Consider the following 9,570-nt stretch of genomic DNA (forward strand, 5'->3'; position numbering starts at 1 on the left):
GGCCTAACATTTACCATGTGAAAAATTCCCTTCCGATTGCAACAAACCTTTTTGTCATACGATTCATGTGAACGTATTCCACTTTAATCAAAATATATCGTTGTGCATTAGTTGGTGTCTACCTTAATAAATCCTCCCATATCGATCATAGACCATAAATACGTAAAACTCTCTTTTAGGTGTAGAACTTTCTTCTCGACACTTTCTAATAGACATGATCCACGTTATACCTCATGTGAATCACATAATGTTAGTAAAAAATCATAGTATTAGTTAGTCATTGTTAGAACCAATTTGGCTGACTAGGTGCGGAAAAATAAACTGATATACAATGTTGACTCTAATGATGGTTTCATACATAGAAAGAGAAAGATATTACATGAAAAAACAAGTGGTTATGGAATGGAATTCATAGTCACATACTCCTATTTAAAGACTATTTTGGAAGTTATCTAAAGTTGATAATGCTTAGCTATAAAATGACTAGTTTCCCTTTCTATTTTTAAGAGAGAAAGGAATAATACTTTACACAAAGGGAATATTCTAACCTAGTTATCACTTATCATTGTAGAGCATTTCATACTCAAACAATCTCCTCTTAAATGCTTAGAAATGTGATGGAGTACAAATAGTGATATAAGGCTAAATTACATAATTTCCAGCTAGCATGTGCGATACTAAAAATGATACATAATGAAAAACAAAGGTTGAAATGTCTTTAAAAATCTGAAGTGTGTGATATCTGAATATATGCAATGCAATCTATAACATCAAGGGTATTCTACTTCATAAGAACCAACTCTAAGGCAGAAAAATGAGATCCAAATATACAAGTTAATAGGTCCCAAAATACTTATCAAGTTCAAAGTCATCATATAACTACTGAAGTGAAATCCTAAATCAAATCAAACTTTATAAAAAAAAAAAAAAGATTTAAACATTTTTTATTTGCAAATCATGATACACCAAAAATCTTTGAAAGTAATAGCATGCTAAAAATATGAAGCATCCTAAAATAAAATATGAATAATAAATAATCTGGTTCTAAGATAAAATTACTAAAGCCATCAATTTTATGAATGATGACCAAAAAGTCATGCAATATCGCATCACTAAATAAATCTTCGTCTTCAAGAGTCTCGAAAATTCGAAGTCAAACAATCATAAATTTGGATATAGATGTCATATAATATTTTCTCCCTATTTTTTATCAACGGTGTAATAAGATAAAAACAAATAAATCAGCTAGAGAATGTTAGATAATAGGAGCTTTGCATTGCCCCTGTATACTTTCTTGCCATTAGTAGTTAGATGATTGTGTTGTGTTGTTCAACTAAATACTAATAAAAATATTATTAATAACTTGATGAAAGAATATCTAATGTATTGAAATAAAGAAAGAAAGAAAAAAAGAGGCTAAAATACTAGCATGTTTGACCCGAGGCAAGTGAAGCAACATTTGCCGGGCAAAGTTGATGAAGCAGTTTAGACATGCTAATAAAATCTAGGGAGAATTTCATATATGCCCTCTTAAAATTCAAAACATCATATTTGTTCAGCTTAATTTCTCAATATCATATTTACTCTTCAGAAGCCTTCAAAATATCATATTTGCCCAAATCCTTTTTATAATGTTTTTAATATTTTATAATCATTTTTATAACTTAGAATTATTATAATTATTAAAAAATGTAACCATGTTATCCTTGCATCTACGATAATGGAATGTGAATTTCTAAATTGTTGGAATATCGCCATCTTGACAAACAAAAAGATTCATCTTCAACTCTTTCTATGGAATGTATATTTTGATTGTTTAGTTTTTGTTGTTGTTGATTTTTATCATGTTGTAGTGGAGGATATTTTACATATTACCATTGATATTTTTATGTTTAAAAAATACATATACAATATTTTGATATTTAAGAAGGTCATATATGATATTTTGATGTTAAAAAATGACATATACGATATTTTAAAATTTTATGAAGGATAAATATGATAATTAGAAATTTTATGAAGGGTAAATATGATATTTAAAATTTAAGTTTGGTAAATATGATATTTTGATGTTTAAGAAGTGCATATATGAAATTCTCCTTAAAATCGAATGTTGCTAAACCAATCCAAATTTGCTAAAAAACTCTTAAGTTGTTGATGCGAACTTGCTGAAAAGGATCTGCTAATCTGGAGATATTAATTACGAAGTATGCTTCTGCTGGTCCAGGATGATATAAAGATCTTCATTCCTAAGTTGTTGGCCCAGGATAATATAAAGATCTTCATTCCTAAGTTGTTGGTCCAAGGACCTCTATTCCAATTTGAGTGAGTGCATATGTTATTCCTATGTATCAATGTGGCCATCTGGATCAGAGGTTCCATAATAGATTTTTGTTACGTTGTAGAGACTGATTTAGCCTTGCGAGCGAAGGGGACAACGCCCTAGGAAGAAATTTTTCATGGGCTAGTTCCTATATTAGTTTCACATCCAGATTTCGTCATGGGCCAAATTTGTCAGAGCTTTTTGGGCTTGGTCTTATTTATAGTTTTAGGTCAAACAACTAGTATTTATATTCCTGAATTTGTGTAACTTGTATCATCAAAAAGACATTTGATATAAATCAATAAAACTCTCTCGTGTTTACCCGTAGACGTAGTCGATCATCATGATTATGTGAACCTCATACATACTGTGTTATTATTTTTGTTTTCATTTATTACTCTGTGAAATCGTTTATCGTTCGATGAATTCTTAAGCCTTAAAAGTTTTGAGGCTCAACAATCATGTCGTACTAGGAACTTGGTATGCGTTTATCTCTTTAATGGAGAGAGGGGAACAATTCCTCAACTACTTGTTTTCCGGAGTTGATGAGTGGGAATGACTGACCCATTGTTGTTGTTGGTAGTATATCTACATTTGTATAATATTGGCCAGATGTTACAATAGTCTCTTTCATTTTTTGATATTTTATTTCTTTGAACATGGTATGCTCCAGATAAGCTTGTGTTGTTGCGCTTTTGTTAGCTAAAGGGATATTCAATTATGTGTGCGAAGGGATTAGAAGGAATTCTAACTAACTATCATGTTTGCAATTGCAAGTGATATTACTCTATACGAGTGGTCGTCGTGTGGCTCTACCATGGAGTTACTATGTAGGGAGATATGTCTTTCACTATCTTTATTGTTATTATATAATTAGCAATTTCATTTAGATGCTCGAAATATCCAAATAGAAAGGTACATAAAGAAGAACTTCTTGCTTTTATTTTGTTCGAAATGCCTTTTAGGCCTGGCCCGATCAGTACCCACCCGGTCCCTTTTTTATTCCAACAAATTTCATATATTTATAGGTATAGGAAACATACTCTAAAAAAAGATACTCAATTTGATATTTGTGTAATAACTTTCATTGTGGGGTTTACATATACTTATCGTTTTCATTATAATGGAAATTGAAAGGATTAAGAATCATTTTTTTTGGAAACGGCAAATGAATTAACGGAAGCCTCTACCCAATATTTCAGAGTAGACCCCGAGTTCGAGCTCCGCAAAGCGGGCAAACCCAGCCCCCATGGGGATTTCCAGGGTAAATTCCCCCACATATGGGGCATATTTGCAAGAGGCGCACAAATTGTGCTTTACCGGGTTTGAAACCCCAACCTCAAACCCACATGGGGATGTAAACCCAATGCATCAATTAAGTATATTTTGTAGTTTCTTATGTCATTAGGCAAAACCAAATTTTAGATTGGAGGCCTCCATGGTCATATTGAGGTTTGGGTGCAGCATTGGAAGGCTCCGCTTAGCTGGAAAGTCATTTCCCCAAAGGGTCAAATGTTGGAGTTGTGATGTTGGAGAGCCTCGTTAGGCAACAATTTTGAGGGGAAAGCATGTTACGCAACTGATTGACCGCCATGGTTATCTTTTATGAAGATAATATTGATAGTTGTCATGATGTGTCATCAATCATGATCTTTTCTTCGGTTAAGTAAAATATAATCGAGATTTTTTTTTTTTTTGCTTCATTCTAAAATGTTATAGGAGATTTACTTCACATTGAATAACTATCGAAAAATGGCTTTCTTTTCAGTCGCTTTCATATTTCATTAAGGTAGTTTGCTTACTTAGTGCTTTCGCTAAGGTGACGACTTGAATGACACTTTAAATGTTGATCAGAGGAAAGGGAAGACGTCGATAATGAAGAAGAACAAGAGCTACATCGGCAGGACTCTCTGCAAGTGGAAGGTCGCATAGGGGTTCTCGAGAAGCTCTTTCCTTTATAGTAAAAGGAAGATGGTCGAGGAGATCAGTAGCTAGAAAGCTCCTTTGGGGGAGCAAGGTAGCCAAAAGTCTATTAAGAGTACATCACTATTAAGTCGACTGAGCATGTAACTACATCCTGGAATCAAGGAGAAGAATACTTTGTAGTAGCAGTAGTAGTGGCCGAGCATCAGTCATCAAGTGAATCAGTAGATGCCCGCGCACGTGAGCAGCAATCACTCCATTGAAGCAAGACAAAAGTAACATATGTCACATGGTAGATCATATCCAAACAGAGGTTCACAAGTGCACAAGAACGAGCACTTCACTTAGAACTCGTGACAAAGATTTAGTGTGCATCAGAACACGACTGAAAGCCCTTGTTGCTTCTTCCAGGTGAATCTATCTTTATTCAATTCATTAAATTGGTCAGTGGCTTGCTAATAACCCCATACCCCTTTCAAAATTTCCGTAATAACATGTTAAACCCATAAAGCCTCTCAACTTGGGATCGAACACATGTGGCAGACCAACAATACATGTTTGCAAATAGCCTTGAGATCCTTGTTGCTTCTAAGGTCCTCCCATCTTCTCCCCTAATGACACTTATAAGATGATGCCTTATATGTGTACTTCACTTATACTTTATAAATCAATAATTTTTCGTGTTTTGTTTATACAAGCACTTGTTAGTTGTCATAGTATTCTGTTACCTGCAGCGTCATGTTAGTCGTAACAATATTTAATTGGAACTTGGGTTATTCCACGAGTAACCCTTGACTCAAGTAGCATGTCGCTGAATCATTAAATCTAACATCAAGTTATGGGTTTAAGTCTCAATACTAACAAAGTAAGGTTATTTTCTATATTTCAATTTTCCTTTAAGGAAAAGAAAATAACGCTGATTCTTTAGCATACAGTCACTATAGATTGCAACTTTTTTCTAATTATAAAAGATAAGTTGTTCTCTTGTAAAATGATGAGCATGTTGGTAGGAACTAGCTAGGAAGTAGTCCGCTTCCATTCAGTTTTTTTATTGGATGACAAGAAAAAACAGAACATTACATATATATATATATATATATATATATATATATATATATATATATATATATATATATATATATATATATATATATATATATATATATATATATATATATATATATATATATATATATTGTGATTGAGTGAATTGAATTTGGACTCGTACTATATAATCTACAGTAATTAATTAGGTATGTAAAAAAAATAACATGAACCTAAACGATACAAATCAAATAAATATGTTTCTATCTTATGACTTCGTTACTGTTAATAAGAAAATGTTTTGCTTAATTAGAATATATGTAATTTCAAATTTGGATCCAATAACTTAATCAACTAATTGAAACCAAAAGATATGATCACTACAGACTTCATATCTGTTTCATCTATTTTAATTTTATATAAGGCCACTAACGAGCATGCCCTAATAATATAATCGATTGTACGGATGCAGCATGTGCCTCGACGATATTAAATTCCATCAGGTAAGCCATCCTTTGCAGTTCATGCATTTGCGGAGTACCCTTTTTATTTTATTTTATTTTATTTCTTTTTTATTATTATTATTATTATTATTATTATTATTATTTTGCATTCTACCCTATTTCTTAATCAAGTTTATGTAATCATTATTATAGTATCCTTTTTCACATTTTTAATACGGAAATAACTTAATTGTTTCAGTCTTTGTATTAAATGATATAACTTTGAAATAAATATTTAATGGGTACATGTGAGTTTATAATCAAATAAAAGTATTTGTTACTTAATTTGACTAGTGATTGTTTTTTATAATAGCTATTAGATGTAAGACTCATGTATTATATGAGTTAATTAAAAAAAATTAAATATAAAAGTCTAAATATTTAAAAACTTTAGATTTACAAGAAAATAAGAAAAATAATGAATTCTTAATTTTCATTTTAAATTTAAATAAATAAACAAAATAAACCAATGAGCTTTAATTTGAGAATTTTGAAATAAGAAGGTAAGTTCATTAATAAAATTGATATTTATTTATTATTATATTTATTGTAATTATTACATTAAAGTATTATTATGTGTAATTTATTAAAATAGAAAAACCCATAAAATGACATGTGGAAAAAAATTAATTTAAAATAACCATAAAATTATATTTGATAAACTGAATGAGAGTGTGACATGTGGCAAAAAAAAAACCCTCATTATAATGGTTATATATGGAAAACATGTATCATGAATAATGTTTCAGCCTATATCATATAATGACTACCCGATGTGTGAGTTTCACTTTGTGATTCGTGAAGAGGCGACAAATGGTCCCCTATATATATAAAGTCAAATTCCACCTCTTTCTCGCACTGTTCCATGAAGTTCGTTATAAACATCTCTATCTCGATTAACATTCGTCAAAGCTTTTTGTGGCCAATTCATACGAATAAATGGTTGCATTGTAGTTAAGCAATCCATAATCTTTCCAAGTCGTGTATATATAAATTCCATTGGCATTTCGATACGCACTTCTTGAATCCTTACTTGTTGGTGATTTGTTGTCATCAATAGGATTACTTTGTTGACCAAAGGTGATCTTGATAAATATTAAACAAGTAAGGAAGTTGTGGAGTACACACTTGTTTAAGTATGATCAAGTTTTCAAAGTACACTGTCATTTAGGGGCGAAGCCCCTAAACAAACAGGGGTCCGGGGGCAGCACCCCTGGGAGCGAGGTCCAAGGGGCGGCAGCCCCTGGCGGGGTCCAAGGGGCAGAGCCCCTGGCTGGGGTCATATAGGGTATGTTACTATATAAAAAATGCATCAGAAAAACGTATTTTCAGAGAATTGACCATTGTTTGACCCTTATCCAAACTTCCGTTTTATGTCAGTTTTTACAGTTTATGACAATTTGAAACTGTCATATGACAGTTTTCAGACAAAGATCATAAATTTGGTTTTGGTCTCATTTTCTGGTACAAACGAAATAATCATCAAAGCATTCCAAATTTTTGTCTCTCTGAGTCTTATCCGATTAAAGAATATTGGGAGTACCACCCAAATGCTTTAATCTGAAAGTGGTTTACACAATTCTCAGAATTCCAAGCCTTACTATACCCCAAATCTAACAAAGATTAAAGCATTTCTGTGATCATGACAAGTGGTGATTTTGTGAAGGAAATGACTAGTAAGTTTGAAAAACTAAACAAGTTTGATGGACAAAATTTTCGTAGACGGCAGAAGAAGATGAAGTTTCTCCTTACCATTCTGAAAGTGGTGTATGTTCTGAGTACACCCATGCCAGTCTTACCAAAATCTGTTGAAGATGAACCTTTGGAGGCAACAAGAAGAAGATCAAAGTGGGAAAATGATGATTACATATGTTGTGGTCATATTCTCAACGGTATGCCTGACTCTCTTTTTGATATCTATCAAAATTTTGAATCTGCAAAAGAACTATGGGATTCTCTTGAATCCAAGTATATGGCTGAAGATGCTTCTAACAAGAAGTTTCTTATCGGTAACTTTATGGGTTACAAGATGATTGACTCCAGGTCTGTTATGGAACAATACCATGAAATGTTAAGGATCCTAGGACAGTTTGCTCAACACAATCTGAAAATGGATGAAGCCATTGTTGTGGCTGTGATCATTGATAAACGCCCCCTTCCTGGAAGGATTTTAAACATAATCTGAAACATAACAAAAAGGAATTGACTTTGACTCAACTTGGAAGCCATTTACAGATTGAAGAGTCCTTAAAGACTCAAGAACTTGATAACAATCCCAAAGGCAAGAACCAAGTTTGTTCCTCTTCTGTGAACATGGTGGATGGAGAAGGATCAAAGAATCAAAAGAATTCTAATGGAAAAAGGAAGTTTAAAGGAAAGGATGACAAGTCTTCCAACAAGAAGGCTAAAGTGGTGTGTTGGAATTGTAACAAACCGGGTCACTTCAAGAAAGATTGTCGTTTGCGTAAAGTGAACAAGGATGGTGCAAGACCAAGTGGATCCAAGGATCCAGAAAAGCAACAAGGTCAGAATTCTGTTGTAACATCCCGGAATAGCAAGAGTAAAGTTGAAGGGCTAAAAGAGTAATATGGGAAAGATAGACTCGGCGAGTCCATGGGTGGACTCGGCGAGTAGAGTCGCGACTTGGTCGCGTGTTAAGTGGCCGACTCGGCGAGTCAGTGTATTGGACTCGACGAGTAGGCGCTGAATGGAGAAAACCCTAAATCTAGAAGTTGAGCCCTATATAAGGAACATTATGTTTCCTCCCCAGCCGCCTTATCACCCCTTGAGTCCCAGAAACCCTAATTTCGTGGAGAAACCCCATTGTTGAGTGAATTGGAGCTTGGAGAGGTGGTTGTTGAAGAGATCTTGAAGAAGAAGAGTCTTGGAGCAAGGGGCTTTGCTTGGATTCGAGTTCCATTGCAGTTGGGGCGTTCTTTTGGAGGTAATATCTCGTCCTTGGGCTGTTACTCTTTTGGATTCATCATTTTGGGGTTTGTGGGGAGCTTATCTTGGTATGTTTTGGAGTTTGGAAGTTAGATCTGAGGTTGCTACCTCAGATCTGGAGTGGTGATGGTCCTAATGTGCATAAAGTCCCTGTGTTGAGTGTTGGGTGAAGCTATCATGTCCCAAACCTTAGCCCTAATGTGCAAAATGCATAGATCTCTTGGGATTCATGTAAAGTTTGCCACTTTACGTGATGGATGGGTTGTAGGAGGCTAGATCTATGTTTTGGATCAATTGCATGGCCTGGAATGCTTCTGTATGGATTCAGACCGGTGGTACTCGGCGAGTCACATGGGTGGACTCGACGAGTTTCTTGACGATGAGCTCGAACTCGACGAGTTAGAAGTGTTGGGTTTTGAGCATTCTAACACTTCCTAAGTGTACATGCAACCCTAAATACCTTGGATCTATGTTTTCTCTATTATACATACAAATAAGAACTTCCAAGGTATTATCCTAATCTAGCATACAAAACAATAACTATAGCAAGATAGAATACATACCTCTTTGGAGAAGAAAGTCTTCATGAAGCTAGAGTGCCTAGTGCCCCAAGTGTGACACCTCAAATGGAATCACAATCATCAAAACACTTGGAATGACTTGAGAGAAAACTACACTCACCAAAATCGGCTAGCCCTCTCTTCACTATCTCTAGTGGCCGATTTTTCCTCAATAATAAGATGCTTATATAGTTACACAATTAGGGTAAACTCTTAATTGTCATGGCTTTCCATTTCCTTGGATCCATGGGTACAAATACACCATGGAGCA

This window comes from Lactuca sativa, chromosome 2 (assembly GCF_002870075.4).
Source record: "Lactuca sativa cultivar Salinas chromosome 2, Lsat_Salinas_v11, whole genome shotgun sequence".
NCBI lineage: Eukaryota > Viridiplantae > Streptophyta > Magnoliopsida > Asterales > Asteraceae > Lactuca > Lactuca sativa.